The sequence below is a fragment of the Geospiza fortis genome, unplaced genomic scaffold, assembly GCF_000277835.1.
Source record: "Geospiza fortis unplaced genomic scaffold, GeoFor_1.0 scaffold538, whole genome shotgun sequence".
NCBI lineage: Eukaryota > Metazoa > Chordata > Aves > Passeriformes > Thraupidae > Geospiza > Geospiza fortis.
The window spans coordinates 1,103,757-1,112,875 of NW_005054368.1; positions in this window are offsets into that span (position 1 = coordinate 1,103,757).

Sequence of the window (9,119 nt, forward strand, 5' to 3'; positions counted from 1 at the left end):
CAAAAACTCATTAAAACCACTGAAAGTTATTCTTAAAGGCATAATAAACCAATGGCAAGTCTGCCTGCTTGGTGAAAACCCTGTTGCATAATTTCTTTTGTGTCTTAATAATCCTCATAACTGCTTTAAATGATTCTCTTAATTACCTTAATGAAGTGTCTCTTTATAGAAGTATTAGATTTTTTTTTCTTCCTCATTACCTTCCTCAGGTCTGTGTTATCACTGGAGTGTTTAGTTGGATATGCTGCACAACACTTATTTCTCAGAGTCATTTTTGCCTTTCTAGCAAAACACATATGTGGGGAATTAATAAGTTATGTAGGACATAAATTAGTGGGAAGGCAAAGGCAAATAATCTTGCTAAAAAAAGAAGCCAACTACTGTAAAATGAAAGTTTTTGTCCTCAAAATGGGAGCAATGGAAACCAGGGCTTTCCAAGGGAGAATAATGCAAATATTGCCCACATAACATCATTGCTTATTGCTTGTTGTTTTTCCTGATGGAGCTTGGGAAGCAGGAGGTTTCCCAAGCAGAGCTGCAGGGCTGGGGCTGTGGCCCACGGCTGTCATCGCCCAGCTCTGTCACAGAGAACCTGTTTGTCCTAATCCAGCTGGATTGGTCCTGACTAATCTTACTGTGTTGCAAAATAACAGTTCATCAAAGCCCAGATTGTCTGGGAGAAAAGGGTCGTTTTTTTAAGAGGCATCTGAAGTTTTTTTTTTTTTTTTTTTGAGAACTGAGGGATGAACTGTCCAAAGTTGCCATTTCCCTCCTGTACCTGTCCTTTGGAATCTGCTGCTGGAGGGCTTTCCTTGGCATTTCACCAGTAACTTGAAACCACACAGGTTGTGTCTTTGGAGGTGAAATACAAAGCTGATATTTTGTGTGTGTGTGTGAACATTTTAAATAGTGCTTGAAAGTGATCAAACTTACTGTTTTGCATGTAGGAAAAGGATGCAAAAATACCAGTCTGACTTTTTCAGAGAAACTCTGAGCTTAAGATAAGACAAGGAAAGTGTGTGCAAGCTTGAAAATAATTCCCATAGCAGCGGATGGTGACAGAGCTCGTTTTGTTTATGCAGATTTAACTGTAAGCAGAGAGATTTCCTCTGCACATGCTGGGGCATGTCTGGATGCAAACAGAAAACACAGCACACTGCCAGTGGGAGTTTTTCCTGGAAGCCAGCCCAAAAGGACACACATGGGTGGAGACTTAAAGGAGAAAAGCCAGACGAGCAGAGGTAACACCACCAGAATTCAAATTGTCCCAGGTGGATTGGGAATGCTCATTTTTGAAATTTCCAAAGCCTGCTGTTTTCCTTTGTGAGAGCATCCACACCATACAGGTGTCCCCACGTTGTGCTCAGGTCCAAGGTCCCCAGAGCAGAGTGATGGGGCACAGGGAAGCAGAATCAGTTAGATTGTGTGTGGTTATTTGTTGGGCTGGTAGCAATAAAAGGTTAATTTAAAAAAATCAAAAATAATAAAAATCATGGGTTTGCTGAGATTTCTGCTGTCTTGTTTTCACATTACTTGGATTTGCAGCAATTCCCACATGCCAGCACACCATGGCTGGGGCTGGAAGGGAAAGGGATAGCAGCTAGCCCAGACCAGAAAGTTTCAATGAGCCCCCCCAATCCACTTTCATGGATTTATTTCCCTGGGAAGGCATTTCTGTTCATCCTGAGCTCTGCCATCGCTCCCTGCCTCCCGCTGTCACCGAATATCGTGGCAGCTGCTTGCATTGCTCTTCCCTCTCCCTGCCTGGTGGGATGCTCCAAGGCCTGACGAGCAGAGGGAGGAAAATGAATGCAAACTGTCAATGTAAATAAACCTGCCAACATTTATTCCTGCTAAGGAATAAATAAGTGGAAAGGAGCGAATCCATTTGGGTCGCTCATTTCAGAGGGAACCTCGCGGTTTGGCAGGGACTGGGCAGCGAGGGTTTTCCTGCAGCTGCTCCTTTTCCTTTTGCTGTTTTTATTTCCCTGTGCATTTTCCTGGAGTTGCCTCCTTTCCCCTCGATGCATTCCCACACTCCAGGGGTGTGGCACACAGCCGGCTGAGCCATCCACACCGGGATCCGCTGAGGAGCCACTGCCACAGTGCAGGGGTGGCACAGCTCCGGGCTCACCGGCCCCTCCTGGCACTTCCCTTCCCACCACCTGTGTTCCAGCTGGGAGTGAGCAGTGCCATCCTGACACAGGGAACTGAAATGGTGTTTGTCCATTAGAGATATTGATCACTTCTTATCTGGCGTGTGGCATCTGTCACCGTCCCTGCCAGACACCGCAGGGCCACGGCCACGGCCAGTGGGAGCTCTGCACTTACACATCCCCGGGATGTCTCTGTGCGGGCCATGCCACCCAGCCAAGCCTTGGGAGTGTGGATTGAGCTGGATCTCTTTGTTCTCCAAAAATAACCCAGATTTGCCAGGCCTGAGTGGTTTTTAAAAGGAGGTTTTCCATTAGCTCTCCGTGGAGAGCCGCTGGCAGCGCTGCCGACGTCCCCGCTCCCTCCCCGGCTTTCAGCACCACACGGCCCCTGTGGCATCAGTGTGGGCTTGCTGATTCTATTTAACACAGGGAACTACAACGAGAGCGAAATGCATTAAGATTGGTTTCAAGCAGAATATTTTAAAATACAAATAAAGTTTTCGGAGCTGTTTTGTGGGCGCTGTAACTTTATGTAAACACTGGAAGAGGCGAGGGACTCTGATAACCATGTGAAACAAAAACTCACAGAGACCAGGGCGGGAGGGACACTGGGCCATATATTTTTCCTGTCGGAGCTCAATGAAAGGCAAATAAACGAGGAAAAATAAACTCAACGTTTACAAAAGGGAGCAGCTGCCAAGGTCCGGAGCAGTTTGCTGATCCCAGTGCCCAGGTACTGCTAAAAGGATTCTGCTCCCACTGGAAATCCTGTTCCACAGCATTTTATTGACCAGACATCCCTAATCTAGAAACCTCATGGTTCATATCCCACTAATTCTTAAGGAGAAGGATGCAAAGTAAGTGCTTTTAAATGAGCAGGTTAAAAGATGTGTCAGAAATCAGGAGGGGAGCCCCAGCAGCGGCTGTTCCATGCTCTGCTCTGCAATGCAAAGAAAAAACAAGACAATTTGATTTATGTATAATACTAGACTTGCTGTACCACTGTATCCCAACTAAAACATGAAACATAACCTATTTTTTTCCTTTTCCTAATAGGCCTTTTAGGTGCAGTTTCTTGAGGGCAGTCAATAGGAATATCAGGCCTTTGTCAGCTGTGTCATTTAGAGCATGAAAGATGGATACTGATTTGATCATTTCCCAAGAAGCATATGAATATTTTTATCCTCTGAAATACACATGAGACAGAAAGGATCCATGGAGCAGAAGCTGCTTGGGATGAGGAGCCTGGGACAGCTGGGCTGGCAAGGGCAGGGAGCTGCAGCACCAGTGAAAGGGAACCAGTTAACCATAAATCCAAGGCTTTGGATAATGTCCTGGCATACTGAGGACTTTACCTCTTCTTCATTTGTCTTGCTGCTCCAGAGGGTTTCACCACACACACACACATGGTGTGGCATCCCCGTGAGGGTTTTTTGCTGTTAGCAGCAAACAATACCTGTGCTGTGGGGCCAGGGGTGAGCACAAAGCAATGCCTCCCCTTGTGTTTGCTCCGAGAGCATCAATCTGCCAGTGAGCAGTTTTTCTCCTCTAGGGCTCATTTTTGTTTATTATCCCCCTTTTCATTCCTCCTTATCCTCCCAAACTGATTGCATGCCTGCTTGGAGTTAAACATGAGCTGAGCACTATGGTGGACTGGGGCTGAAGTGCCTCTGGGGACTGGTGGGACTGGAATGAGCTGGAAATGCATCTTCCAGACCCCTGCATTGGTGATTTACACTGAGGGCACAGCTTTGGGTGTGTGCTGGTGGCTGACCACAGGCTGGCCTGGATCCCAGCACGGGGCTCACCTGGATCCCAGCACGGGGGCAGAGCTGTCCCAGGGCACCGAGGGCTGTTCCCAAGGCCACGTGTCTGTGCAGAGCTGTGCTCTCCTCCCACGGATATTCCCGGGCCGTGGGACCTAAGCAGTTGCAACATTCCCGTAATAAAACCAGCACCTTTGCAAGCTTTGGCAATGTTTGGCTGGAAGCCTCTGCTCTTTGCTGGCCATGAAGTGCATTCCTGACACCTCTCCCTGTGTATCCACGATAACCATCTCCTCAGACCAGGGATGGGGCTGGACCCTGCCCAGTAACTCCCACCCTGGGAATTGTCAAGCAGGGCATGGGGCACACTTGCAGCTCCAGATAGGAATTTCCCTGGCTCGTTCTGGAGATGCCAGATGAGGTGGATATGGGCTGGGCTCCCTTCTCTCCCTGCTCCTGCCCTGGTGCCCTCACTGAGCCTTTGGGTTGTGCTGCTAGGAGCAGTGCCCTGCACAAGGACAGCCCTTCCCTCTGCATTTCCAAGGCTGATTAAGCAGGAGGCAGAGTAGCCTTAAGCATTCCTCTAATTAAAACAAAGTCCCTCATGGCCTCTTATATACAGACAGATATTACAGACCTAAGGGTTGTATAAAATGTGTATTTATTGATCAGATCAGCTGTTGCAGCTCCTTCTGTAGAGTTCAGTGAGAGCATCCCCATGAGCAGGCTGGTGAGGAGGGCAGGAGGGGGTTTGACCTGAGCTCTCAGTGATGCCAGCCCAGGGCCAGCCTGTGAGTACTGCCTGCTGTGAATATATTTATACACATTTGTGTACATTTATGTGCACTGAAATACACAGCTGCCCAGCTAGGCATCACCTCTAACACCCATCCGGGTCCTGCTTTCCCAGGCTGGTCCCTGGGTATGGTTTGTGGAGTGGTACCACGGGGGGTTGTTTCTGACCCCACTCAAATGGCTGGTTTTTGATTGCAGGAAGGCAAAAGCATTTCTGGTAAAGCCTGGGAGTGATTGAAGGATGGGACATACTTTCCAGGGAGAAGCAACCACTTGAAAGCTTTTGCAGGCTGAGATTTTGTGCTCAACAAGTTGCTCCAATTTGAAGCAGAATCCTAAGAAATGTGAGTGTGTGGTGGAAATGTCTGCAGGCCTGGATTAAAGCAGTGCTGGCAGATGAGGCTGTAGCTTCCACAAGATAAACATTACAGAAAAATAGTGTAAATACGGGGGATCTATTTTTTTTCCCTCATTTTTCCCTCACTTGGGCCAGGAACTGCTAAAGCTTAAATAAATCGTTACAGAAGTGAGACTGACCTAAATTATTCTACACAGTGGAGACCTTGTCTCCTGCTTTTGGAGATTCTTGTATTTAAGCTGTGCCAGAACAGGGTTTAAGTTGTCTGTTCAGCAGTAGCTCCTTCCTACGCCCTGGGGAGCTTGGGGGAAGGTGTGAGATCGGCTGGTGTGTGCCAGCAAGGCTGCTGGGGAGGCAGAGCCACCAGCTCACACACGCCGGGGGAGCCAGAAGGGATTTTTGGTGCCACACCATCCTGTGCTGGGTGCTGGCAGGTTTCCCTGCCCTGTGTGGGGCTGTCACTGTGCTGGGCTCCACTTGTTCCAGTGCCTAATGAAGCCACACATGTGTGTCTGATCAGGGAATGCACAAGTGCCCGGATAATTTGCATTTGAGCACCCGAGGAGGTCGTGCATCAGCGTCCAGACTGACCCTGCAGGGGCACACACAGGTTCACACTTGGAGCTGGCACAGGTGCAGGGCTGTTCCTGCAGGGAAGGGGGGTCAGCACATCCCTGGTGGCTCATCCTGTGCCCGTGAGCCCCTATCAGGGCATGCATGAGCACCCGGGCAGTTCATGCATGAGTGCCCATTATTTGGCATACAAATGCCCAATTAGCCTGTGCATGACTGCTCAATCATTTCATGCATGAGCACTAAGTGGTTTGCACATGGATTCCCAGTAGGTTCACTGGTGAGCACCCAGTGTGTTCCCAGAGCAGGGACTCCCCTGGGCACTGCAGCCCGTGGCTGGAAGAAGGAGCAAGGAGCATGGCAGAGTGGAGGGAGTGCAGCACGGGGACGTGGCTGATGTGGATGTGCTGAGGTGGGGCAGGAGGAACCCCCACCCTGCAGTCAGTCCAAAGCCACTGTCACGTCTTGGCGCCTCCCAGCTCCTCTGACGGCAGCACCGTGCTCTGGGTGACCACAGGAACCCAGCTTTGGCAAGTGCTGTGGCTCACAGGAGGGTGGAGTAAATGATCACAACAGCCCTTCCAGCCTTAAAAATGTAGGAAGCCTTTGATGTGCAGGCAGGATGCCTTGCAGATAAACCATGTGTGGTGTAGGGTTTGTGCTGGAGCACCAGCCCAAGGAGGGGGAGCACAGAAAAACAAAAATGGAGAAACTCAAAGTAAAATTACCCATCATCCTGGCCCTGGCCCTGCAGACATCAAGTCTGTGTCCCCAGCCCCTGCACCATGGTCAGCTCGGAGCCCTGCACACCCCACTGTGGGAGTGAAGCCACAAGAAACAGTCACAGGGCACGTGGTTTGGATGTGACCTTTCCTTCAGTGTTTATGTTGTCTCCAAACCCGTTTTTCTGTTCAGGAGAGATCAGATTAAAGGGAGTTGCCAGCCCTCAGTGCATCCAGCTGGTCCTGGAGCCTGGGCTGGGGTGGTGGGAGCTGGGAGCAGAGGGCTGGGAGGCTTCTCACTCCTCATCCCCCTGCATGCACTGAGGCAGTTCTCACATCCCTGTGCTCATACAAGCCTGGCAGGATTCCAGAAAGACGTCCTTATTTATGGATCCTGCATGAACTGCACACCGCGAGTCACTCACAAAAACTTGCAGGGAGCAGCTGACCTGAATCCATATTAATAAGGCTCACAAGTCGTGGAGTGTTTTCTCTCATGCCTGTGGGTTGCAGGAACGCGCTGCCTTGTGGCACGCGGGGTTTACACAAAAAGCCGTCTATAGCTGCCACATTTTTCAGCCAGTTTGCCTGGGAGATAAGCCCAGGCTGCCCTGCCGTGGTGCCACGCTGCCTCTGCTCCAGGACAGACCTGGGGACATGAGGAGCCATGGTCCCTGCACGCTGGAGCCAGGGAAAGGCCGTGCTGGGGTTTCAGAGCCTGGTGCGTGATGCTGCTGGGAAGTGTGGGGTCTGGTCCCACAGAGGAGCATTTCTCCTTGGGCAGGGACACCTCGCTGGGAAACCCAGGGCACAGTCCCAGCTCTGGTATTCCTGCACTCTGGTCTCATGCTGGGATGAAAGCCTTTGCAGATCAGGCAATAATCCAGGGGACTTGGGGCTGCTCTTGCTGTTAAAGGACCACTCATGGTGTCCAAACCCTCCTCGTCAGCGGTGGCAGCTCCCACGGGAGGTTTTAGAGCCTTTCCTTTTATAGGGCTTTTTCTTTTTCCACGGATTTATCCAGGTTCAATAGCAGGGATTCAGGGAGATAATAACGTACATTAACCAGGGGCTGGAAACTGCTTTGCAAACAAGATTGATCAAAGCAGCCAGGATGGAGAGCAAACCCTCCGGAATGTGCTTTGCAAAACACTTGCCAAAACAATTGAAACCTGGTGAAAAATAACACATTGGGCAGCCCTGGGGAGCTGTGCCAGGGAGGGACCCAGCCGCCAGAATGCTGGTGGGGGGCTGCAGCCACTAGCAAGGGCTCTTGTGGATATGATGAAGTGGCCAAAGCCCCCTTGGGATGGAGCAGCAGTCTTGCTCCAGGGTGCCCACACCCTTCATTCCGCTCCAGAGGGGAATTAATTGAAGGTGCTTTACTGCTGCTGTTGTTTTTATTGATTATTGGCAAAGAGAGTGACTGATGGCAGAGTCTAGAGAAAGGAGGGGAGCAGAGGTGCAGGAGACATGTGGGAGGAGGAGAGAGAGAAGGAATTCCTGCAAGGACAGGAGATGAAGGTGACATTTCAGCCATTGTCTGCTGTGGATCTGTGCTATAAAGTAAGTCAGTGTGCCATGTCCATGACAGGGCAGAGCAGAAATAACGGGCTGAGTCATATCAAAGTGAGTTTAGGTTAAACAAGAACAATTTCCTGTGGGGGATGTTTCTACAGATGTACAGCATGGAAGTAGAGCTGGTGGCAGAAATGCTGCCACACTCACACTGTCAGCCCTGCATTTGGATCTCGGACCTCTGCATTCCTTGTGGCAGATGGGCACAAAGTGTGTGGTTTTTTACTTGTAATCGCCTGGGATTGGAAACACATCCCAGGGGGAGCATGTGGCCTTAGATGGCAAACTGCTTCTCACGCCAGGCCCTTTTCCTGTGGATCTCTGTGAAGTGCTTTATATAGTCCACTCAGAGGAATTTATAAACAAATACCCTTTTGTCACTCTTCAGGAATGCATCTCCCTCCATCAATCCTCCAAGCACTTTCTTTGTCAAGGCCACGCTCCTTGCACTGGAAGGAGCAGGACTGAGCCAGGCAGGAGCAGGGCTCCTCTGCTTCCTCTTGCTGCAGATGCTTTGGGAGGAGGCAGGATGTAACTGGGATAGGGTTACACTGGGATTATAGCAGCAGCCACCAGCTCTGGAGCCAGCTCTGGGGACTGGAGACTGTCACCAGTTGGGCTCAGGGCCACTCTTTAATACCTTGTCCTTTTGCTCCTAAAGGCAGCTGCCTCCTGCCCTGGGCTGAAGGTACCCACAGGCTTCTCCAGGACAGGAGGGAGACAAGTGCTGGTTCTGCACTGGGAAAACACCATGGTGTGACGCCTGGGGATGTGCTGTGCAGCATTAAAAGCTGGACTCAATGATCCTCGTAGGTCTCTTCCAGCTCAGAGTATTCTGTGATGGGAGCCCTCCTGGGAAAGCTGGGGGGTCCCACTGGGTGGGACAGACAGGATGAGCACTGCCCAGCAGCTGCCTCTGGCCTTCAAACCTGCCGAGCCCCACAGCTGCCCTGGGAGCAGAGCCCAAACCTCCGCGGTGTGAGCGGCGGCTCCGTTCCAAGGCTCTGGAAAGCTCATCAAGCAGATCCACAGGGCTCAGATGTGCTGCCTCAACAGAGCCTCGGCAGAGCTATAAATAGCCCAGCCAAGCGTGGTGCAGCGAACCTGAGCGGAGCCGGCTGCCCTCGTGGGCAGGAGCTCCGGGAGCCATGTGGGGACGGCCTGAGGGGCT